The sequence below is a fragment of the Passer domesticus genome, chromosome 4, assembly GCF_036417665.1.
Source record: "Passer domesticus isolate bPasDom1 chromosome 4, bPasDom1.hap1, whole genome shotgun sequence".
Lineage (NCBI taxonomy): Eukaryota > Metazoa > Chordata > Aves > Passeriformes > Passeridae > Passer > Passer domesticus.
In genome coordinates, this window is record NC_087477.1 from 29037063 (window position 1) to 29063507 (window position 26445).

General features: G+C 38.6%; 2 long non-coding RNA genes across 2 annotated transcripts in view; one reads left to right on the forward strand and one right to left on the reverse strand.

The window, feature by feature from the left end:
* Positions 1–26445, reverse strand: part of LOC135298825 (uncharacterized) — a 98703-nt gene that overhangs the window by 10607 nt on the left and 61651 nt on the right. Inside the window, exon 5 of the long non-coding RNA XR_010360849.1 lies at positions 3113–3315. This is a non-coding gene — a long non-coding RNA (uncharacterized LOC135298825). The remainder of the gene's footprint in view (positions 1–3112; positions 3316–26445) is intronic.
* On the forward strand, positions 1201–24679 carry LOC135298827 (uncharacterized). The gene is made up of 6 exons (XR_010360853.1): positions 1201–1657; positions 3092–3233; positions 5948–6093; positions 13028–13103; positions 18462–18596; positions 24573–24679. It is a non-coding gene; the product is annotated as an uncharacterized LOC135298827 (long non-coding RNA).

Sequence of the window (26445 nt, forward strand, 5' to 3'; positions counted from 1 at the left end):
TGGCATACATGCAGCAGTAGGTTTTGAGGTGGAGGGCAAAAATCCCTGTCACAGTAATATTTTCTGGAAAAATCCCTTTGCCCAGGATTCTTCTCCTGGGAAGCTGAGAAGCCTCAGAAAAAAAGGAAAACAATATTATCACTTTGCTTTTCCTGTGTTTTGCTGCTTTGGAATGTGGTTGGAGATTGTTTATCCAACAGGTGATTGTTTCATTGGTTTCTGCTGTGAGTTGTTTTGACTTATTGGCCAACTGGGGCCAAGCTGCCTCAGACTCTAGAGAGAGAGTCACGAGATTCATTAGTATCTTTTAGCCTTCTGTCTGTATCCTTCCTGTAGTCTTTAGTATAGTTTAGTATTCTTTAGTATTACATAGTAGCATAAAATAATAAATTAGCCTTCTAAGAACATGGAGTCAGATTCATCATTCCTTCCTTCATCTGGGAACCCTGCAAATACAATAAATCCCTTCCTATGTCTCATTTATTTTGGCCTTCCCTGCTCAGAACCTATCTCCCCAAAGGCCTTGTTATTGTTTGTCACCTCCAGCTGAAGCAGCTGCATTTACAAGTGCTCCCTTCACTGCCTTAAGCAGGAACAGACTCACAGTGATCTGCTCTTCTGAAAAGCAGCATGAGTCATGTTCAGATGCAGAGAAGCAGGGGGACTTGCCCATGCTGTCTCTTGACACACTGAGACCAGGGACAGGGCATTCTGAGCTTTACAATGGAAATTGAGGGTGGATTCTCAATGCCAGCAAAGCAGTGGGGATCAAGATTCAGAGCTGAGCCTAATAAAACCCAGAGCCCTTGAAGCTTTGCACAAGGAAACAATGAAAGAGGGACAGAGGGACAGAGGATCCTGAGGCTGAGGTGGTGACATCTCTGCTAGAAGTGGCATCTCCCCTCTGTTCCCATAAGAGTTTATGTTATGGGACAAAAATGGAGAGGTGATTGCTTCAGCTCTTCCAAAGGAATAGAAGATCTGATAGGGAGCACTTGGGGTTTTGGTCACCATTCCACAAATTCAGCCCTTGGGCAATATCCAGACACGAGCAGGCAGTGCAGAAAGATGTGGGTAATGGGTGATGGGCTGCCATTCCTCAGAGGAGTTGGAGTGAGACCACAAGCTTGTTCCTGGAATTAGTTCTTAAATTGTGATTGCTTCTGCTTTGGCCTCAAGTCTATCTGTGTGTCCCACTAACCCAGCTTTGACATCCCAGTCCAACTCCACTCATGTCCCTGGAACTCACAGAAATTTATCTAAATTCAGTTGTGGAGCAGAAGCATCTCACTGTACAATGAGACAAGCAAGTCTCTGAATTCCAGATTCTGAATTCCAGATTCAAAAAGAAGACAGAACTTTCAAAGCTACCTGAGTTAGAGCCTTTGATACCACACAGAGTTTGGGAAGGGGCAGCAAAATTTGGTTTAAGGCATAAACTATTCCCTCAGTGCAGCAATGATGTGAGCTCTCTAAGAATATAGACAGGGTTTATTTAAACAACCTTTGAAGTGGATGAAATTAGCTGTCAGGCAGTTGGACTAGAAATTCTATTATTCCATTCCATTCCATTCCATTCCATTCCATTCCATTCCATTCCATTCCATTCCATTCCATTCCATTGTGCTGGTTAGCCTGGATGAAATTCAAGACCCAGGTAAGGCATTATCCTAGCTAGACAACATGTCCAAATACAGCAATATGTTATTCTTAGGCACTTTAATTTAAAATTCCAATCTGAAATAAAGATAAGACGTGAACAATAAAAAAGTAGAGGGAAAATAGCAACCCAAATCTTTGGCTCTGGACCATCTATGTAATCAGGAAGGATAAAGAAAATTAATAGGAGCTGCTCTATCCATCGTAACAGGTTATTTGGAAAAATATGGTAAAATATCAGCCCCCCCCCCAACAATAGCTGCATTTTCAGCAGAGTTTGGAGTTATAATCTGTGCTGTATGTAAAGTATATGGGTAGACTTTGAGATCAGATGGCTTTGTAAGTAGTAGCTGCTGCTATTTTTGTAGCTTGGATAAACCATCATAACCTCACTTATTTAATTCCATTAACAACCAGGTTTTTTGAACAATCCCAGAAGTTTATCTTCAGTACCAGAAGTTGCCTACCATTGTATCTGGCTTTACTTGAATGTGCATAAGTCAGGGCATGGCTGAGCATATGAAAGTCACCTGAGGTTTCACCTGAGTGCCAGATACTCACAAACAGACTGCTCACAGACTAACAGGCATTCTGAATTGCTGGCAGTATCCCCCTGCTTTGCTAGCAGCTGATGTTTGTTTCCGTGCTGGAGAACTATACAACTTTCTTCTGCAAGTTCCAGCTTCCCTGGGAGGCCTGGGCTGATCAGTTCAGCTGCCTTCCCTTGGTTAAATGAACCAGAAAGGAAGCTGGAATGCTCCAGAGGGCCATGTGGCACAGCTAAACCCAGTCCACACTGCCTGAGCATTATCTATACCAGCGTTCCAGCAGTTTCAGTATTAGCTGAATCAGTGGGGATGAATCCAGTAATTTCCTTGGGCTCTGTGTGAACTGTAGAACTAAAAATAGGGACTGAAGTACCAATGGTATTGTAGACTTTCTGCATCTGTTGGGTGCAGGCTGAAAAAAATTCGTTTAACTGTGAAACTCTATTGCTATCTACCAGAGAATTTCTTTTGTGTAGTAGCAAATAAGGGGCATATCACTGTTGTCTTTAAGACCACCCACCAATTTCAGGAGAGGAGGATCAGGCCTAGTTAATATCTCTGTGGTTATGTTCTGAGTAGAGTTAAGTAGTCTTCATATCTCACTTGAGCTGAAGCAATCCCACTTAATTCCTAAGAAGATCCTCCAACATGTAAACAACAAAGAAAATGCTAGATGGATATGCTAATTCATTTGTCCACACGGATTAGACCACACATAGGAGTAAACTTTCTGGAGAGACCATAGAGAGGGAGTGTTTAGTCTTAAGATAATTATTTGAGTATTCTGCAATTATCAGGGATTTCAGGTTCCTGCTCCCATCATACCTGTGAATAATAATAAAGAACATATTTTCAATTATCTTCCCATGGCTTTGCTATACAAGAAGAATTGCAGATATTCTCACCATTCAACAGCAGAGCCAGAATTGGTGAAAAACTGAGAGGCAAGACTGAGGAAGAAGTTTATTGTCCACTTATGATCCATCTGTGCATTGTGCATCCTCTCCACTGTCAGCTGAACCTGAGGTACAACCCAAGCAGTGTTCTTCTCTGTTTCAGAGGGATCCTGCTTCACTTACAATGTCACTCCTGTGGATTTCAATCACGCCTAGAAGTAATATAACATTAATCAGGAAGGTCTTACAAAATTACTTTAGTACATTACTGCCTAAGCCATGTCCTACTCTATTTTGTCTCTAAGAGCTAGTTCCTAGTGCAAGCATAAAGTATGCAGCAGTGCTATTTTTTTCCATTTTCTTGCTCTCCCTGAACAGCATTCACCAACCCACTACACACTTTGTGTGATCAATACCATGTGTAAAGGAATATCATGAATAAATTTTTCCATAAGAGATAAGAGGTTATATGCTTAAGCATGCAGAATTCACGTGCACACAGTTATTTGACCTCATGTAAGACACAGAGCTGTAAAACCCAATTCCATATCATGGCTGATGTGATTTGACAATGTTCTGGTTCATTATAAAGATCAGCCTTTCAAATTCACTTCTCCAGCTCTGCTCAAACCGTGACATTCTCATTAAATAAATGCAGAGCCTTCTCTCCTAGTTCTCATTAAGGATAACAAAAATGAAGAGCATTCCCCTTAGAATTAACTCCAGAGACAGCACTGGGCATGACACTGAAACTAAGTGACCAAACTCTCATCAATATCTCCAGCACAGGTAATTAGGTGGGTTGGTGGGATAGAACAGCCATTCATAGGCATACTAATCCAACACAAGCTATTTCTGGATGAAAAGTCTGTATCACATTTAATATAAGGAGATCTCAGATAAAAACAACATATTAGGAATGGCAGAAGTTTATCTACCCATTAAACACCAACTCACACTACTACCCAGCCTTTTTCACTTGATGGTAATGCAGATTTTATAATTTAGAAAGATCAAAGCACAGTATTTCCTAAGGGGCTTACTTTTGCTTGTAAATTTTATCCTAGTTATACAAAAATTAGGAAATATATCTGGTAATATTTGACATTTGAAACGGATAACCATTTTTAGTAATCTTTAAATATAATATCATAAGAAACAGGAACTAGAAGAGACAAAAAAAGGTAGGCTAGAAAAATTAGATTAACCAAAAAATGAAAAATAGATTAACCAAAAAATATAAAATAGTATTTTCCCAGGGTTAAAAGCAAATGATGTAAGCCATAAATTTAATCACAGAGTTTATTATTGATACCTAACTGATGGAGGAAATGAATATTAAAGGCAGACATTTAATAAGGAAGAAGTTCTTTCAGCATGATAAATAGTCAGGTATTTGTAAATCTCCGGTCACAAGTTACACAATAAACAAAAATAACAAAAGAGAAAAGGATATTAGTTACCATCTGGGAGAAAAGGAGACACTGTAGCTCACCCTTGAAAGTGTATATGAAAAATGTAATAAGCATCTGCTTTTCTAGCTATCTGCATTTTAAACAAATCTAAAAAAATATAGGCATGGATGCATATTTTTGCATACATAAAATATTTGGATGTTAATGTGGTTGCTGAAAAAACAGTAATACTTTCTGTCTTTGTTTCTCTTTATTACTGGGTCCTTTGATTTTAGAGGGCTTTCTCTGAAAAATTTCAAATGTTCTTCATGATGCGAACTCAGGAAAGCTGGAATTTTAAAACACAGGTCAAGTGTGTGATGGCAAAATTGCAAGATTATTGATGGGTTTTTGTGCCTGTTTGCTGGCATGTGAAGTTCTAGCGTAAAAGCCAGTAAGTGTAATGATATTCAGCTCCTCATGCATTTCAAATACTGTAAGGAAGACTGATATTATTTTCAAATAGGGGTACTGAGACACAGAAAGAGAAAAACAATTCTCTAAGGTTTCCTGTCAGCTTGTACAGAGGGGGGAACAAAAGGATGGCAGGCTTCCTGAATCTCCAATTATCCTCAACCTACGCTCCTTCCCAAATTCCCAAATCTGTTTATTTGTTGAGCTGCAACTTTTCTCCAGTAGAAACCCAGCAGAGAGTAGCTGGGATTGGCTTTGATGGTATGCTCTGCACATGTGTAGAGTCTTTTAACCTGATGGCTTTTGTCCTGACAGGAGCAGCTATGCTCACTCCCATGATTTAACAGAGATCTCTATGACTTTTTAAAATTAAGGAGATCTGACCCGATATCTAATTTTAGCTTAGCACAGAATTAGGACCCAAAAGCAAGGGTAGTGCTGGCCAGAGGAAAGCCCAGGGTAGGATACCTGGCTTAAATGAAACATGATAAAGTCAGGCTGCACATCACAGAATCACAGCATGGTTTGGGTTGGAAGGGATCTGAAAGACCCAAAGCTGGTTTCATCCCTCACCACCACGGGCAGGGACACCTCCCCACCGGATCAATTTGCTCAAAGTGCCATCCAACCTGGCCTTGAACGCTCCTGGGAAAGAGACATCCACAACTTCTCTGGGCAGTTCCAGGGTGTCACCTCTGCCACAGTAAATAATTTCTTCCTAATATCTAATCTAAACCTAATTTCTTGTGGCCTCTCTGCTCTCCACCACTAAAACCACACCTGCCTCAGCAAAGCCTGGCTGGCTCCCACCTCATGCTTATCTAGCCTGGCCAGCCTAGAGATGTAAGTCCTATTGAAAATCTTCTGCTGTCAGACTGTGTAAACTTGTCCTTTGACTTTGAAACAATGGAAACAAATGATATTTTTCACAGAGAGAACCATCCATTAAGGTTTCATTGTTCCTTGATCTCCACAGCGCTCCAGACTTACTGGAGAGCTCGCATTTGACAGAAAAGCCTCTGAAGATATAGAAGCTATTGACCACTGTTCATCATGGACAAGCAAGCTGAACAACTTGGCAAGTTATTAGTTGTAATGATGGTGATTCCAATTAGGCAAAAGGTAATCACTGTTACAAATTCCCTGCCAATTTCTGTCATTTCTGTCACTGTGGCAAATAGGCCTCAAAGAAGACTTTTACCTCTTCAGTTGGATGCACAGAGCTAAATCCAGCAGAAGGCAGTTGCAATGCTCTGCTGCAAAACTCAGACAAGAGGGAAAGCAGAGGAATTGATCCTTCTCAGCAGAGAGGAGTGATTAATCTAATGAGGGATGCAGAGCTGTGGGTATCAGATACAAGTAATGGCCTCCCTCTGACATGGAAAGTGTGCCTCAGGAACTGCAATTCTTTCCATCTCCTGGTATAAAAAGGTCCTACAGGGAATGACACTGGGATAATTGAGCAGCAGACAATCTTCCAGTCCTATTTTCACCCACAACCCCCTCCCCGCCCCCCAACTATTTAACTCTGTTGCAGATTTGGCCCTTTTTGCTAGGAACTGTAGTGAAAGCAGTGTGAGACTTTATCACCCCAAAAACATGCAGCTTAAAAAAAGAGAAAAATATGAGAAAAGACAGGCACAATAGATAAAAGAGGGTATAAATGTGGACAGAGAAAGGGAAACTTTGGTAAAATGTGAAATGAGTCCAGTGGGTGTCATCTTGTAGATTGGTTGGAATAGTTCTTACTCTTCACAATAATTCTGCAGAATACTGAGTACAAGTGGTGATGTAGCTATCCAAGCTGTAAAGTTAATACCACTATTAATGAAATTAAATTATATTAATATCACTATTAATAAAATTTGTAAAGAATCTCTAAAAATAGAAGACTATATAGTAACCCCAGCGGGTTACATGGTAATTTTTATATTTTGGCTAGTGTACAGCCCAAGGATTCAGCCAGTTCCACAAGCCACTGACTTTTTCTGTAGCTTTTCAAAAACTATTTTCAGAGGCATACAGAGCATTTAGCTGGCAGCGTTTATGAGAATGTGGAGCTTTCTGCTGCAAATTTTCTATGAAGTGCTCCAGCAGTTGGCCAATATGGCCCTGTATGAATGTTTGAGGAGAAGTGATGAACAGAGAAAATACAATTTTTGCTCAGTACTGAGAGATATTTAATGAACTACATTGTGTCTTAGAAAGGCTAGTTCTGGCTGCTTTAAAGACAGGAGTCTTTATATCTTTATTTATAAAATTCATGAAGTACCTTGTCTATAAAGTGATGTTGCCTTCTGTCTCCAGATTACTTATAGATGATTTAAACTCTTTTAAGCATATTGAAGTCTACTTGTTATTTTTGTATTCTATCTGCAATCATTGTGGATATATTAAACTTTCCCAAAACATCAAATCCTAATGTTATTGGTTCAATAATTTCTTGTTCCTCTAGTTGCCTTTCTGAAGTTCAAATCGTTCAAGTAGCTCTAAATGAATGGGTCTTCAATTTATTTTTTCTGGTGGTTTAAAAAGGGCAAGTTTAAGTGTCTGGTCCCTTTTTCTAAGACAGTATTTTATAAATTTCTAATACATCTTTTCTGATTTATCTCGAACTGAAATATCTTGATTTCTATTTGCATTCCCAGTACTTTTTCACCTGTACATTTCCCAGTTTCCAAGTCAACTTGGTTCATCAGTTTCAAAAGGAAGTAACATCTGAAGTTTGCTTTTTATAGCCCTCAAAAATTACCTGTTACAGCAGATAATCAGGAAAGGACACAGCTGCCATGTGGGTATGGAATCACCAACATACACATACTTTCTCAAGTATAACCACCACCTCAGGTGTTCCACACAAAGTCAGGAAAGGCAAATGGCAGTGGCCATGAAGAGGGAAATTTGAGTCAACAGAAATAAATAGTGAGAGAAGGCTCAGAAGTAAACTTCTCACTATATTGCATTCATATATAAATGATCTACAGAGTTATTGAACAAAAGGATTGGGTTTTTCTTCTTTGTCTCCATAATATACAAAACTGAATTACAGTAGTATTTGTTCCTGTCAATCTGCTGTGGTACTTTAGGAATATACCTGTCATCACTCCCCAGTCTGATTCATGTGCCCATCTCCATGCAGCTTTGATTTAAATTAATTTTAACTGTACACAGTCATTGAGTTATATATTCTTAGGTAGACGAAAATTCTTTTGTAAAGTTGACAGTCACTCTGCATGTTTTCGATATGAACTTTCCCATGAAGCCATTAAAATTGAGCTGACTGCCACAGGATGTGGCACGGACTACATGACCTTCCATCTCTGAGAGGTGAAATCTCCATTTTGCTGAAATTGGTGTCAAATGAAAACAAGAGCTGGTCCATTGAGCTCAGCTCTTTCCTGACTCTCTTCAACAAGTATTTCATATAGGCTCTGTTTTCATTTTTTCTCAGTAAATATTAACCTTTCTCCTTCTTAAAGAAAGCTGAGGCTTTCAGAATACGGAAGACTGGATCTTCCCCTCTGATTTCAACAAACACTAACTTTGACCTGCTAAGTGTGGTTTACTTCTCCATGAGATCTGTGGCCATGTCAAATTCACCTGCAATACTTGAAAGTGTTATGTTTGTATACTGGAAGTAGCATTCTTCCGTTGAGCTCTTTTTTCCTAACTTCTGAGAATATCAGATATGGGAGATCTTTCCCTTAGTGGAAGAAAAGGACAAAGGAATGAGATAAACAGCAAGCCAAAGGGAGAGACAGTGTACTTAAATAAATGAAAGAAATATTCTGCAACAGACTGCAGCCCCCTGCTTCACAAACTCACTACTGAGTGAGATTAGTGGGATTCACTAATTTGACATAGCCTGGGGGAAGCAGAAGGGTCTCATTCAGCACAACATGCTAGAGGAAGGGCAGATTAAATTGCTGAAAAACTCGAGTGAATAGTTTCCATTCTCCCTGTGCTGGAATCCCTGAGTCAGGTTGTATTCTCCAGTAAAACCATTCATCTGTATGTCGTGCTCCGTCTGGACCAAGGCAGGAATGGGTCTCTAATACTGAATGGAGATCCAAGGCATGACTGCAAAAATTACCACTTGCTCCTGACATAAGGCCATGCATTGGGCTCTCTCTTTTGCAGAGTCCTGTAACTCAGCAGATCCTAGCAGCCTGACTCCTGAGCTAGCTGGGATCAAGGACAAAATCATGTCCATAATACTTTTCTTTTTGATTTTATCCTTTGTAATGAACTTCAGGGATTCTGTTCCAATAGTGCTTGAGACTGTCTTGGGGCACACAGAAAGGATGTTTGCAGTGAAAGGAATTTAAATCTAAAATTACTTTCCATTGAAAGCTGACAGAGTTGAAATCTGTTGGTTTGGGAGATATTCCAAAAGCCATTCTTTTGCAGGAACACTTGTAAGAGATTGGTATTTGAGGGAGATAAAGCTATTTTCTCATATGTGGCTCAGCTTTGTTAGCATGACAGTAAAGCCAGAAGACGCAAAATCCAAGAGAAAAATACAGTTATGTTAATAGTCTTAAAAAAAATCACATGCACAATCTTACAGTTTATTCCTTAGTATTCATGGGATAAATCACTACAGATTTATTTGATGGGAGCAGACAGGATGATAGTTACAGTTTGTATAGTCCTATATAAACTGTTATTAAAAGAAAACTGCAGGAGAAAGAAATCAAAATCTCATAAACTAATTGAATAGATTTATTCAAGGAGAAGGAAAGGGCCTTGATCTCAAAAATATTTAAGGATGCAGTTCCATTCTTAAGCCTGCTGAGCATTCAGCCACAGAAAGCTGCTCTAAATACTCCTCTATTGATTCTTAAACAATACATTCAAATTTTAATGACCTTGCCAGCAAAGGACTTTCTATCTCAGATGTCATTGACATAAGTACTGAACTAAGAGTGTTTGAAAAGGAGTGAGACCAAAATATGCTGGTTACCAAGGAAATGCCAGTACTCCTCATTTCCCACTGTTTGTCCAGGATGAACTGGAAAAAAGACTGACAACCACCTCACTACAATCTCCTTTCAGGTAGATGTAGAGAGCAATAAGGTTTCTCCTATAACTTTGCAGAAAAAAAATCCAAAACCAAAAAACACCACCAAAAAAAAAAAGTTTAAATGCTCTAAAAGGTGAGAAAGCAACATCTTGGATAGAAGAATTGAAAAAAAACCACAGAAAGTTAACCTTAAGATCAGGCAAATAATGCTTTCTGTCATTAAAGATGTATCCTTGTAAGCAGCTCAATTATCTCCTGCTTTAGTGCAGTTTTGCATGGCTGTAACTCAGATCTGTGGAAATCAATGGAATCACAGAAATAGAAAAGCTGAGAAGTACAATGACTGATGCTACTGGAGTTTTAGAAAACTCTTCTCAGCAGTCATCAAATGCTCTGACCTTGGAGATTCAGCATGGAAAGGAAAGATTCCAATTCCAGGATGTAAAAGGCAGCATCACCTTTCTAAAATTTATGGTCTCATATTGCTGTTGCATTGTTCTAAATATAAAAAAGGGAAAATTCAGATAAAGTTACAGAAGCAAACCTGCTGTATTGAACAGACTGGTAAATGCCTTGTATTTCACCACTGAAATCTATATTTCCAGCCCTGGAAAGAACTCCTATTGATTCCTTTGGCTGACACACTGTGTATGTTGTTGTGGGTGGTTAGTATGTGGAAAGCCAGGTACGCACAACACAGTGAAATGGGTATTTTGTCCATTTTGCAAAAAGTGCCCTCTCCTCAATGGTCTCTCTGGCTGTGTGAGTTGACACCGTCAGGCAGCTGGAACAACCCAGACTCATGGCTCAAATGCAAAGAGGAAATTTATTTTCATTACTTTGCTAATTGCGGGATCCCCAAAGAATGCCTGGGCAGAGGTACAAAATCAGAGATGCAGACACCATTAAACTCAGTCCATGCTAGAGGATTACTGGTCTGTATTCACACAGGCTTATCAAGAATTATTCCCAGGTGCAAGGTCACCTGAACAATGTACAATCCTCCTCACCAGCCCTCTGCTTTTTAATCCAGCTCCCCAGTACTGTCCATGTTATAATGGAAAGGACCACAGAAATCCCCACATCATAACTTGAACAGGTACTTTTCTTCCCTCCTTATCAGCAATTTCACCACTATTTGTCAGGGAATAATTAAAAAAAACCAACTGAGTCTGTGTATTTCATACCTGAATATATAAGCCTTAAATCTCATTCATGGGTTTATTGTAAATTTCAAAAGAAAACACAAGTAAGTTGCAATGAGGAACTTATTTTAGGAGGTGTTTAGGGATGCATGTCTCCTTTATAAGGTGCCCAGTACACCTACACTTCTGATTGTTAAGAATAAAGTACAGGCTCATTTGTCTCAATAATTCCCTAACTTAATCTGTTACTTTTGCTTTTTTGATTGCTTTTTATTGCCTAATTCCTTTGCTCCATAAGTGTAGGAGGTGCACGGTTAATGTGAATGGCAAGCACCAAGCCTAATATGAAAGAGCTGTAATGAAAAAAACTGTGATGAATCTATCCCTTGAAATCAGACTTTTCAATATATGTGACTTCAGACCTTGTGCTGCAGGGCTCCAAACCCCTGTGCCTGAATCCGCCCCTCTTGTTTCTCCGGTTGTGTTGAGTAAACTCAGCTCCTGGCTTCCCTTTCCAGCCTTCTGTGAAGCAGCTCTGCTGCTGTCATGAATTATTTCTTACTGCCCTGAGTGCCTGGGAAAAAAGGACTGATTCACCGCAGTGCATTAGAGGAGTAATTAGACACAACCCAATACTTGGCTCTGGGGAGCATCTGCACTGGCAAAATATCCCCCAGCAACTCTGCTTAAAGGACAGAGTGAAACAACAGAGACAGTGAGTGAACAAGAGGAAAGGGAAGATGTAGACTTTAAGAGAGTGCTGGGAAGAGGGTCAAGTATCACTCTAATCAATAGCTACATAGAGCAGGAGACTAATGGAACAGCAGGAGGAAACCAAGGCAGTTGAGTCAGCATGAGGATTAAATGTGCTGGGCTGAACATCTCTGGTGCCTGTGCCATGGCTTGTCCCAAGGCAGAAAGGTAACAGCCAGCCTAGAGCTGACCACGCAGAAGGAAGGGCCTGACTTCCCAGTGTGACAGCGTGGGGTCAGGGCCACCTGCCTGGCACTTCCTGGCAATTTGGAAAAATAATTCAACTGAGTCAGAGAAAGGAATGCCAAGCTGAGAAAGTATTTTCTGCTCCCCCTTCCTTTCTGGTGTGTCCACTGCTTTGAAGAAAATATAGCACAGAGCTGAGGGAAAACCAAAGGTTTTGTTAGCAGAGGTTGCTACAGTTTGTGGATTTCTAATTACTCTATTCCCCCTCCCCCCCTTTTTAAAATGTAACTCTCAGAAGTGCATACAACGTTAAAAACAGAGCCTTCAATGAAGTTCATCATCTTTTCTCTGAAAACTGAAATGTACCCTTTTCAGCAAACAAGAAAGACTTGAATATTTTAATACAATAATACAAACCCCAATGTGTTTCACAAATACAGACCAAACAGCATGGTGAGCCAGCTAAAATTTTACACAACTGCCTAAAACTGTGTTACTTCACAGTCATGTCTGCTAGTCCTGCCTACTCCTTAGTTAACCTCATCCTTCCTTAGTTAACCTCATCCTGGGACCCTTATTCACATCTCTGACACACTAAAGGATCTGACAAAGAATGAGGGAAAATATCAAGCTCTGATTAACCCTTGGATCAGCCTCTGTAACATGTTCTTGCTCAGTGCCCTCTTATGTCTCAGTCTGTGGAAGTCATAAATTGAGATATCAGTGACATTTGATAAGGGGTTAAATTCCAAAACACTGTACAGCTTTATCTTTGCCTACTTATTCAAAGTAAGTACATGGAATGTCCACAAAGCAATCAAACAAAGATTTTTTTTGCATAGTCTTCTTGAATATTCAAGATGCAAGAAAATATATCTTATTTTTGCCTTTCCTTCAATAGACTTCACATCTTACTGAGCATTTAAATCTTACTTTCTCCTGGCAGGGCAGAGATTTTTCACTTGGAGTGGATCACACAGATCTTTACTTCCATTGTTTCCTTTCCATGCTTCAATGGACAGGTAAGCAGTTAATGGTGACATTTGGAAGCCATCAGTGGTGTCTAAGTTAAAGCTGAAAGGAGCTGTTCTTGTTTTTAGTGTTTCAAGCTCTTAAGCTTGGCATACTTGAGCATATATAACTGCATTGAATACCTTCAGATCATATTTTCAAGGATTTGTTTACAATTACAGCAGCTACAGAGAGTTCATGTCAAACAAAAACAGAACACAACTAAATATTTGAAAAACCAAGGAACTGACTTTTTAAACATACATGTTCCCTTTACAAGCCATATAAAAGGCAGTTTCCACCAAAATTCAAGTACAAGAACCACCCAACCATGTACAGCTATTTCATTATGTATACGTTTCTTTTTTTCTTTTTTCTTTTATTATGTTTTCTTTTTCTAAATGAGATACAAAGCTTTTAATTGTGTGGGATAGTTCTCTCCTCATCTCTTTTGGAAAGGTCTCAGTCTGGAAAATTTTTATTCAAACCATATGAGAACTCTTTGACACAGAGTCAAGGCACAACAATGATAAGTCATATTAAAGCATCACTACTCATTTCAGAAGAGTACTGAAACTTTAATCTGATACTTTAACAGATACTTTAATCTGAAAGTATTCCATGATCTTGTAAGTGACTAAATTCTACACAGAGAGCTTCTTTTAGTTAACTTTACTTGTTTAGAAGGAATAATCAAGGTGGCTAAAATAAAAATATAAGTCCTAAGGCAAGTTTTATGTTGTGTCCATCAGATTGCTTTAAACCAACAGATTACAAAATTCCTTCTCTGTGTGAGGTCTTACTTTAAAGAAAATCAATTATAAAAAATAAATTGACTTGATTTGAAGCATTAAAAGATATTGATTTTTCCTTTTTTACATTCATCAAGTTTAGAAATCATACCATATAAAAATGTGGCAAATAGGTCTAGACTAAAAGTCTTGTTTTCCAATGAGAGGCTCCTTTTCATGCTTATAATCACAGAATGCATCCCCCTTAGAATAGGCTTCACAGAGAATCCCAAATGACATCACAGATCCTCACTATTTCTTGACCTATCCAGAGGGGTCACAGCCCTGGAAGGAGCACTGTGGGAAGCACACTACTGTGTCTCTGAAGCATCCTAGTTATGAGGTGGAATTAAACTTGAATTTTCAGCAGGGCTGCACACATGGAAGAACATGCTTCAGGGACTTGAGCAAGTTTTCTTGCCTTCATTTCACAGCCTGTGTAATGTTTTAACTGAATCACATTTTGACCCTGTATTCCAAGGCCATCCTAAGTAGGACGTTTCCCCTTTTGGTTAAAATTTGAGTAAGAGGTTGATACATTGCATTTCACTGCTTCAAAATTTTGGCTCTGGAGATCTTAAGCCTTCTGCCCTCACCATTTGACTCTAGGAATTCTGCTTTTATGCAGGGCCTGTTTTATAAAATTTTCAATTATCTAATTTGAGCACCACCCAGCATCTCTGGTACAAAGCAGAACACAACATCAGTGTACTGGACAGAATTTAAAAAAGTCATTTTATCATCTCCCTTTTTATGAAAAATATCAAACAGAAGTGATACTGAATGCAGAGATCTCTTTTTCATTTGCAGCAGCTCTTAGGCATCCATTTGAAAAGCCCTTTACAAGCTTTTATAGGAGAGAGTTTCAAAAAGGACCTGGCAGACCAGGACAGAACTGCAGACAGGAAAAACTGCAGAAATGCTTGAATTTCTGAGTCTTCTAAATGGAAGTTTGAGAGTTCAATTGCATTACAGAAGTGAATGGAGGCTGTACTGTCACTCGAAAGCTTTGGAGTTGGGATGGCGTTTTCCTTGCTATCCATGTGTCCTGGGACTGCTGGGAAAGTCCTCTTCCCCAGGCTGGTGTGCACCACCATGATGGGCTGAATGAGGACCAGCGCTGCAAGTCCTTTCTAGGTTCTACTTGTGCAATTTTTCAAACCATTTCAAACAAGGGAAAATTTATTCTCCCTCTTTTCAGCCACGTGGAAAATGAAGCATCTCATCTAAGCTGCTACTCTGACTTCTCCACACAGTCCATGATAAGAGACAATCACCTCTGCTGAGCTTCCCCACCTGTTTTGGCATCTTGGAGCACATTTTTCCTGGCTTCAGCCTGCTCTTCCTGCTGCCAGCCAGAACCAACAGCAATGAAGTATCATAACATGGGTGTCAATCCCTCCTCAATGTCTCTGTGCAACCTGAAAGGTTGATCAACAATGGTAGCAGACTTCCCTGTATTAGTCTTTGCTTGTTTGCTGGCTTGCTCATTTTCCTGTAAACTCATTAAACCTGACATTCTACAGAAAAAAAAAAAGGTTATGAGATCACATTGCATGTGGAACTGTGTCATCCATTTTTGAGCTTAATAACCCTTAAACCATAAAATAATCATGTGCACTCCTGCATTCTGTCACTGCCTTTGCTGCTGGATACATAAAACTTATCATGGTTTTCAGATGCTTTCAGTTTTATGACACAGAAGTGCAAATTAGCAGTAAAAGCCTATGAGACATAAACTTTTTTCCTTTTATTTTTCCCTTACATATCTGAGGTATTCTCCCACTCAAGAATTTCAGTGGAAGAAATAGATGAGACATGAATCTGGCAACAAGACCCAATACTAATTCTCACAGAGAGGGTGCTTCATTTTTTTTCTTTCTGCTGTGCTCAAGAGGCAACAAAATAACAATGTACTCTTTAGTAAAAAACATTACTTTCCCATCTAAACTTCCACTATTTTTTCCAGAAAAAAAGAGGAATTACAGAACTCTGCCAAGCCCTCAGCCAGAAACCAAACTTGTGCTTGCAGATTCTCAGAGCATGACCTGCACTTAGAGCTGTATTTGCTGCACATCCCCAGTTGGAGATGCAATAGTCAGATATTTATGAAAAGCAAATGTGGCAATAAATATTTCAGGTAGAGAAAAGTGCAAGGGCATTCCCTTGTCTCATTCTTGGCTTATAACTGCCCACAGTATCACAGACTACAATGCTGAGCTTGCCCCTAATGCTTGCATATTAGCACCATAAAAATATCTGGATAAAGTGTTTGTAGGTTTATTTGAAACATTAATGCTGATGCCTGACAGCATTATCTCTACTGTTTATATGACTATAAAATAGCTTTATAGTGATACAATTAGTAAGGCTGAAGTGAGGTAGCATAAATGGTAGTACTGATCGTACCACTATAAACTTATCTTTATAGTGACATAAATGAGCAATATTGGTGTCATCATGTTTTATGACATCAGGTAATCTCAGGCCTAAGAGTATAACACAAGGTCTTGCACACTTTAGTTTCACATCTAAAGTACAATACAAAAGAACATTCTCATTCACTCTTAGAACATAAGCCCTACACTAATTTTCATTTACTTTAAGCTGCAGGCACAAGTTTTCTTCTCCATCTATAAAACAATTGCAAGCACCCCATTTCCAAAACTGTGGTCCTACAGCATTGCTGGACTATGAGTAGTCCCAGTAGATGAAGGCTGATGGATGTCACAAGCTAGGCCAGACTCTATGCTTAGACTATTTTAATTGTCTCCCTCCTTTGCTATTTCGCTCCATGCCTTTTATCCCAAAGAGAGACATGATAAATGAAAGACTGATCAGCTGCAAAACAAGTTTTAATTAATTTCACAGTTTTGCCTCATTCAATTCATAGCTGACATAAAAATGACTTGGAAAGACTGCTTGCCTGCCATTCCCAAAGTAGCCCTTGCTAGCAGAAGGCAGGAAAAAAGATCTCTGATGTTGCATTGTTTTCTTTGAAAAATGATCTGTGACCACCCATTACTAGAGTGGATATCTGTCATGAGTGAAGGTTTTATGCACACTGGTTAACTATGCAGTGGAAACATCCTCTTTTGGGCTTTTTATATAAATTCCATTACTATTTGTAAGATATAATTGATAATCCACAGAATTCATGACACTAGCTCCCTCTCTGCTCCTTCCCTTTTGGCTATAGTTAGCTTCACAGGAAGACACCTCAGGAATTTCACCTCCTCCCCTGCTTATCCATGATATCACTGCTCCTAGACTCTGCTTTTTTCCCATGTACCTAATGCCACTCAAGTCACCCAGTTCCTCAGTTAACAATGAATTGGGCATCATAAACACAGATCTTCATGTAAGAACACTTCATTATGTAGGCAGTGCCCTACAGCAGCCCGAATATCAGTGTAGTCTAAAAGCTGAACAATCCTGGGACTAAACCTAGGAGCAACAAATACATTTTCTTTTGTTCTTCCTTTTAACTGCAGTGCAACTCCATCACACATCCAAAGAATGGTACAACTGTAGTTGCTGATGGCAAAATACCCAAAACCAACCTCTAAGAAGCCCTGATGGAATTTAGTCATCCATTTATAAGACGAGCTGTAATTTATTTAAACCAATCTGTTGTTCTCCATATCCAGCAAAGTGCACAATATTTCAGAGTGTGCAGTGGGTTCACCCAGTCTCTCCTCTTTCAGCATTAAAGACAAGGACATATGGTTACAGTTAGGAAGATGGGATCAAATATGGCATCACATATAAAAGAAATAAAGATTTCCTCTACTCAAAAATGAGCAATGCCACAGTGGTACCACAGGGGCATTCTGAATTCAATGAAGAAAGACTTGCTTTCACTTATCTTCTGAAATATCCTGGATCCTTTGGGTTTGCCCAGAGCCATTTCGTTATAGTTTCCTGCCAGTTCTTTGGCTATTTTGTACAGCAGCCTGAACCACCAGTGGAAATGCCTCTGTTTTGGAAGCAGCTAACATTTTTTGACAACATGTAGACAAGAAGTAAGAGATGACTTCTAGCATCATGCGCTGATTCAATGGGCTTGCCAAAACCTGAAAAGAAGTTTATAAATTTGTGAGGACTTTCTAAAATTTTGTTCTCATCCAGCTCATTCATGGTGCACCTTTATGTAAGTTTAGCATCCTGAGAACACCTTTTCCCTCTTCCCTAGGTCCCCATCTTCTCCAGTACATTGCATGAAAAAGGATCAAAAAGGGGACGTATCCATGTTAATTACAAGAAAAAGAGAGAGATGGCAGAGCAGCTATGCTCAGACATTATACAGCATCTTCACTGGTCCACCTTCCAAAAATTCCCTTCTGCTGGTCATTAAAGAGGACTTAATTGTGTGGTTCTAGATGTCCATCTCCAAACAGAAGTCCTACCAATCCAGCACGTTTGAGGAAGGACTCTCCTGGTTGGTCAGTCCATGAGGATCTGAAATAGTTAACATTCTCAAACAGATTAATTTGAGCAACCAGTCCTACCTGCTTTTTCCCTACACAGAAACATCTCACACACCTCTTTGATTTTTCCCTTTTATGCTTCTTACAGAAAACAAAGAACCAGGAAGGTCACATAAGGTTGCCTGACATTACCACATATCTGTTCTGCACACAGCTCTCAAAACCTGAAGCAAGTTCTTTCTGCATCTCATTACTAGGAAAATACATGAAGTCTGAAGAAAAGGTAATTTTTTTGAGATTTACTATCTTCAAGGTGCTTTAAGCTATCTTAGGGAGAAACAGCATGGCCATGATGAAAGACGGAACAAATCCCAGGTTAAGTAGAACAAAACAAAATCAAATATCCTATCTAAATTAGACATTGGAGACACTCATCATGTGTGTAAACAAAATGTAAATAACTTTTTAGACAATGCCTTTTAATATTTGTGAGGTGTCTTGGCAATTTTTGTGAAAAGCAACTTCACCTTGCAACATCCAAGCACAATCAGTGGCACTTTTCATGCAATACGCTATTCATTATATGAAAAGGAAAATTAGTTCAGTTGTTAATATTCCCTGCCAATATATAATTCTGGAAACTCCACTTTTAGGAGTATGCTGGTCACATATTCAATGTTTTCATGGTTTTATTCTAAATTTATTTTTTCTTTATATGAGAGCTATTAAAAGCTTTTAAATATTTTCTGGCTGCTGGAGCGTAATTAATTATCTGTGCTTCCAAACTAATCAAGGATATTAGTCTTTCTAGAACACTTAGGCAAGCCATGCAGGGGTAACTGGGGAAATCCAGATGGTTACTGCCACACTTACATGCACTTTACTGATAATGGCTACCCAGGTTTCCAGAGCTTCTCAGTATATTCTCATTACACTCATATGGTTCCATTACACAAATAATACTGAGAATTAATTGCTTCTAATTGAAGTTGGTGCTATTAAATCAAATTAGTGTCCACAGCATAATACAAACAATGTCAACAACACTGGCTCTGTTACAGCAACTAAATAGAAACTAAGTACAAATGTTCAAAATTGCATCCTTTAGTCATCTTCAGTGAGTTAAATTCTGGCCATTACAGAAGAATGAGGCTTTACAAGAATATCCCTTAGAATTTTTACCATCTCCCCTACCTAACATGAGCTGAACCAAATCAACCCAAATTTCGAAGATTCAAGTAAGGTGAAAGAAACAGTATGCAAAATTCATGCTGCTGAAAGGTGTGTGGTAACATCCATGACCGCAAAAAAGCTTGTCCCTTTTCCCTCCTCAGGGTAAAACTTTCAAAATATGTTAAATACCTGAGAAAGAAGTTCAATGACATCTGTAAAATAGCAAGGTCTTGATGTCTCTGTTCTTTTCAAGCCCTATTTCCACTGCTGCTAACCAGCAGAAATTCAAATGGGGTAAGCCTCTATGGCTACACTGCCCAGCGAAGCTCCACTGATCTCAGTGGATAGTTTGGCAATTCTTTTTATTTCTGCAGTCCTAAGATGGAATTAATGACTGTCACACATGACAGTAAACACAATTATTTTTTTTCTTACTTAGAGTGACACTGACATAGCTGAATTGATATAAAAAAATATTTTAACCTGGCTGAATTTTCCTGCTGAGATACAAGCTTACTCTTACTTTCTGCAGTATTTTCAAGCAGGCTTGTGCATCACTTTCCATAGCTTTTCCATTTCTCCCGAGTTGCCAAGTACAAGCCTCCACCCTGTGATGGCACAGCTGTGGTTAATTATTTATAGAGCCTGCCAGTGGCACATCCCATAATAACCCACTTGGATGTGATAAAAGTGACATAGACACTTGTCTTTCAGTTGATAAAATAGAGAAAGCAGGCTCAAAACTGAATAGATAAATTTAAAAGAGGAATTTTTTTTTTTTGGAAGATGAGTATAATTTATTTCTTCTGAACTTCTATTCTGAGCTGAAGCAATTATCTGGAGAACTGCTGGTAAACATCTTGTTGAGATTAGTTCCATTACCTAGGAGGAGAAGTCAAATATCCACCTGTATCCCAGGGAAATTCCTCTAAATCTGCTGAATGTTAGTTCTGCCCTGAGGAAATTCTCCAGGCATTCCATTGAACTAAATATTGATAACCTGACCTGCTACTTGCAGAAATTTCTTTGTTGATACTGATCAAATGGAAACTGTGCAATATTAAGCTCTGACCAAGCTCAGGACACTTCCAGCTGTGGAAGGCAGCCCCCACAGAGCATTAATAGTGCAGACAAGTGAAAAGAACAGACCTTTGGTTTAATTCTGAATTTCCACGTAATGAAAACCACATTAAAAAAAAAAAAAGTATGGATGAGCTGTCCAGGTGTTACCTAAACCATTCTTTGGCCAAGGCTCTCTCAATCGTTTGTATTCATGTCACAAAGAAAATGATATGAAGAAATCCATGAAGCACACAGAACCAGATTGTCAAATAGATGGCACAACCATCCCTTTGCTCCTGGCTAACAGGGCGGGATGAAGAGCAGCTTAGGACACAAAGAAGATTTGGGACTGGTATTTGGAGTCCCAGGTTGCTGCAAACTCTTTGCCCCAGCAAAGTCAGCCATTACTCTGGAAAAAAAAAATGAATAAACGGTCAAATAAACAAAATGGCTGGACCTCATTGTTTGAAAGATTTTTTTTTTCCTATTTCATTTTATTTAGTTTCAAGATATCAGGTTTGTTAATTTTGCTACAGAATTACAGCTGCTGACTTTCTAAAGTGATTTTGTTAGAAGTCAAGGCTACATTAGAACCTGAAATGCTATCAAACACAGCTGTGAGTTTTTCTATGCTTTACGTATCTCCTAAAATTCCAATAGTTTGGCAGTGTGGTGAGCATGGAAATACATTTACACCTGATTTCCCTATAGTGAATTAAGGTGCTTTTCTATGTGTGCAAAATATCAACATGTTATAATATTTATGTGTTAAGTAGACAAAGATGTTTCATATTGAGCTGCTGGAAATGTCCTGAAGAATATCTTTAAATATTGATGTTTCCCAATGTAGCCCTTAGACACTCTGTTTGCAGTGACATTTCAGCTTGCTATAATTTTTGCTGTAATTAGACCCCTTCATTTTTTCCCCCCTAGATAATTTGTGCCTATAGACAACTGCATTTTTTCTGGTACAACTAATTTGATATTTCACCAGCTTCATTTATGAGCAGGAAGAATTCAAAGCTACTTAGCACATTTTAAGCAATTTTTTCTTCTGTTTGTAATTATACATTGCACCTGCTTAAAATCCAGGGGAACAAATGACTAGACAAAAAAGAACATAAGAGTAATACTTCAAACTGATGTTTCCAGATCATGCACTATGCAGAATACACTATTTATGGAGGAAGAAATTGTTCACTTTACATACTAGTCACCTGTTGTGTTCAAGGACCAAATTGCCAATTTAAGCAGAAGTTATTTTTCCAAAACTGAGATTGGAATTTAGGTATTACTGTGTCTCACAAAAGTAGTTTGAGTTCAGATTCTGGAACTTCAGGAACTCCAAAAAATTACACCATCCTAACTTTGAAAGCTGAATTAAAAGTACTGTAATTAAGGGTGAGTTTGAAACCTTTGTTAAAAACCCACTACAGGGATATTAGTTGTTTTAAGATATTCAAGACTCATTATTCTAGTTCTCTCGAAGAACATGCTATGTAAGATATATTGAGAATAGCATTTTAGTCTGTAGTGTAATGGATGCAGTATATAGCCAAAATCAGTTTGTCAGAACATACATTTTTCCTGACAGGCCAGTCAAATCAGTACTCATGCAAACACTGTTAGGGTGTGGGTCTGACTGCACAGAGATTTTTCCTTTCTGATACTTGACTGTGTTGCCCTTCTCTGCAAACAGCACACAGAGTATATAAATCAAGCCCTTCTCATCTTCTCTCATTTTCCTTTGAACTGTAAACTATTGCAAGGCTGGGTTAAGTCACTGCTCACTCACCCCTTGGTCCAAGAGAAAGAAATAATTTCCATTCATGTAAGTCTACATCAGTGGAACAGCTAACACATCTTCTTCCTGTCCCAAAATGCCATGAAAGATGACTCCTCCAGCACTGACATCGACCTCCTCATCGGGCATTACAGACAGCTGCTGCACCTCAGGTGCAGTTATCTCAGACATAACAGGAGATACGCTACATGAAAGAGGTGGGCTGTCAGGATCTCCTGCTGAGTTGAAAATAAATAACTACTTTAAAAGTTTTGCATGCTAAAATGCACTCATACATTTTATCCCTCAGAGGACATGGCTTTGTACTCCACCAATTTTTTAGCCATTTTAAAATTCTAGGTGTGACAAGATTTAACCCTAAAAACCATTGTGCTAGCAATGCTACCATGAGTCCTGACTGGTTTCATTTTCTTAGTTGATTTAGGCACATTTCACAGGCATTATCAATGGCTTTTGATAATCATGAGATGGAAATATGTGCTATCTGTACATCCCGGATAGCAGTTAATGGCCACAATATTTCAGAATAATGAAGTGTCCCTATAATTTTGGCAACAAAATTCTTGTATTTCCTTAAAAACCCTCAAATTTTTAAAATCCCCACCTAGCCATCAAAAAAACCACACACTCCAGAAATATATAGAAAACATCAGACCTGAAGTGAAAACCAACAAGTCCTACGAAGAAAGGGTGAGAGAGTTGGGGCTGTTCAGTCTGCAGAAGAGAAGGCTCTGGGGACTCCTTATTGTGTCCATTCAATAGTAAAAGGGAGCTTATAAGAAATACAGATATTTGCCAGGGCCTGTAGTGATGGGTTTAAACTGAAAAGAGGGCAGGTTTACATTTGCTATAACATGGAAATTCTTTACAAGACACTGGAGAGACACTGGAAGAGGTTGCCCAGGGAAGCTGTGGCTGTTGTATCATTGAAAAATGAATTTTGGCAACTTTGGTCATGCATGCATTATACCACATGTATTTTTCTTCATTTGCATCCCAAGGGGTGTGCAAATTAATATGTTAATGGGGCTTAGTGAGAGTCTCTACTGCTTTGGATCAGAATTTACAGCTGACAGAAGATGTGGAATAAACACTTTGGTCCTTCTCCACGTACTGAGGCAACAGTAAAGGCTGATGAGAAATCTCATCACTCGTGAGTTGTTTCAAGGTTTTATCTTCAAAGTTTGCAAGGAAAAAAAAATCTTCTTTGGATTTAAAGTATGTTTAAATATTTTCACATAAGAAGTTTAATAATTATATATTTAGCAGTTTTATGTAATTTGTTATTACCAAGGCTAAAGGACAGATTTGCAAAGAGGCACTTCAGCAAGTATTACAGATGAAAAAGACAAGGCAAACAGAAAAAAAAGAACTTGCAAAAACATCAATAAGAAGTTGTGCCACCCTGCTCAGTGGTTTACTTATTTATTCCTGGTGATGCATTAAAATAATCAGCACAATTTAATCTCACTCAGGCACAACATTTTTACACATGGATCGATGTCCTTTTATTCATTACTGTACATTTCCTTTATAATTTCTGATATCATTTGCAGGGTGTAAACAGCTTCTAATACTTCCTTTCTGCTCTGCACTTGAACAATAGCTTAAGTAATCAAGTAGAAAATTAATGAGAAGCAAACGCTTATTTATAATCACACTCAGACCAAATTGCTATTTAAAGTATGAACAGTGCATGAACTGTTATTCTACAAATCTCCTCTAATTCCTCACAGATGCTAATTAGAGTTTGTCATACCCATACCCCAGAATTGCTTGTTTTCCTGAACTAACCCTAAAATTAGCCTTTCCTTTGTAACCTACTTATCAGCTAGAAAACTTTCTCTGCCATTTTTGATCCCTTTAAGATCAATAGTTTAATTCACATGCTAAAAAATATGCATGTGCTTAAGGAATTTAAACTCCACCAGTACTTGCTGATTTTGGCAGGACTTCAATGGAGTCCAATGTCCACTGTTAAGGATGTCAATTGAGATATGTGTTAAAACTTCAGCAAATGTGGTCATTATATAAGTATCAGCAAGCAGGTAAGAGTGAGCTGCAAGTAGCTCAGGCTTATATATTAGTGGGAAGACTGTCTAATGGGCAAAGGATTCTTTTCATAAGTCAAATTGCTTTTGAAAACATATTTAGGACTGCTCAGAGGGAGAAAAAATGTAGTAGAATTCACTTTTTCACACTGTTTCTTCTCTTACTTAGCCTTCTATATGTTCCTGCCATTTTCTCCCCACTCTTAAGAGGGCTCACAGAAGATAAATTCCAGATGCCAGCTTTGTTCCTGGATGATCTGAGGGCTGATTTATCCAAACAAAAGACTGTGCAATATAGTGCTGATGTGTTACAGAATGTATCCTGTAACATGCACTGTGTTTCCAGGTAAGAAACAAAGCCTGTGCTTTGAAATGCATGTAAATGATCATTTAGAGTCTGGGTAATGGCATTCCAAATAGGATGCTATGAAAAGAAGAGTGAGAGTCAAAAATGCAAAACTGGAAGAGCCAGACCAGACATCAATAATCAATAATTGTCAAGAGTGCTGAGCCCTCTCTGTAGAGAGAATATCAATAGTACTTCAGGCTTACACCAGTCCTCTCATGCAGAGCACTGCAAGCATTTTCTGAACACTAATTTGCACACATCTGCTATGAGGTAACAAAGTTTTATTTTGGGTAGAGCTCCTCAGGCAAGTCTTGACAGTATTAACCAATGCTAGGTTCAAACTGTCTAGGGGTCGTTTTAGGGAAAATCACACAAAGAACAGCTCAAAGCCATAGTCAGAAACTATTTTGATATCACCTCTGAGAAATATAAAATCACTTTCTTTGAACTTTCTAACAGGTATTTCTTCCCCAACTGCAAAGCTGCCTGAATCCAAAATGTGGCAAGCACATGTCAAAGTAAAAAACTCAAATTATGAGACCACTGCTAATGCTGTTACTCACACAATCCCAGTGGTGACCGCCCTGCTGGTCATTACTGTCCTTTCTGAAATGCTGCTCACATTTGGGTTAGATGACAAGCTGAAGTATCCAGCTGCAAAGCAATCCTTTACTTGTCTGAAGCTTTCCTCCAAGTTATCACCTTATTCTCCTCCTGACGGATCACCTTCTGGAGCTTGACTGCATTGGTATGACTGTACCAAAGAACTCCGAAACACTATGTAAAAATCTACACTCAAAATTATGTCCTTTCTTAAAATAAAAATAATGTTTATTCTTCTTTCACCTTCATTTGTTTCTACTCTGCTTCATCCAATACAAAGCGATTGTTCCCCTGCCCTTTATGCAAGTTGTTTTTCCTTTCAATTTTCATTTACATGACTGATTTCCAGAAATATGTCTCCTAAACATCTTTAATAATTCTATCTCTTTTTTTACTTTGTTAATTGTACCTTGAATCTGATTGCATATCACTGTGCATACATGCTTTAAGAATTCTGTCTCTTTTGATAAGAAGAAAGATTTCTCAGATTTTAATATGCATACAAGGACAGTTAAACACAGCCAGTGGGATCTTGTGGTCTTCATTACCACATGTAAAGGAGCACATTTTTCAAACATACTGCATACAGCTGGCCTCAAATGATCAAGTCTCTCTGTGAGAAAAATGAGAGATTTAAAAGCAGCAATAAAATAGTAATTTTCACCCTGGATGTCATGCAATTGATGTGTCTGATAATGTGAAGCCAAAAGAACCTGAAAACTCATAATTCTGCTCATAATCTTTTAGTATTCTAGAAGGATCATCCAGGTAATATGTCATCTTTGGAAAAGCCATAAAACTGTGCAGAGTATTACTTTTTTTCTTCTGGAGAATATTGTACTGTACTTTCCTCCCCCTCTCATTAAAGCATCTGGCCTCCTAGGAATGGTGACAATAATTAAATCTGCCTCAAAAGATTGTGTCACCCTCTTATGGGGATAGCCTTATGTGTTCAGGAATGCCTTCAATTATTGGAAATTTCAATCTTTGTCACATTGAGTTAAAGTCCTAAACTCCAAGAGGAAAAAATGCAAACCAAAGGCTGAAAGCAGCAGTGGAGCCCACTTCTGTCAGAGCTGTGCTGACAGGG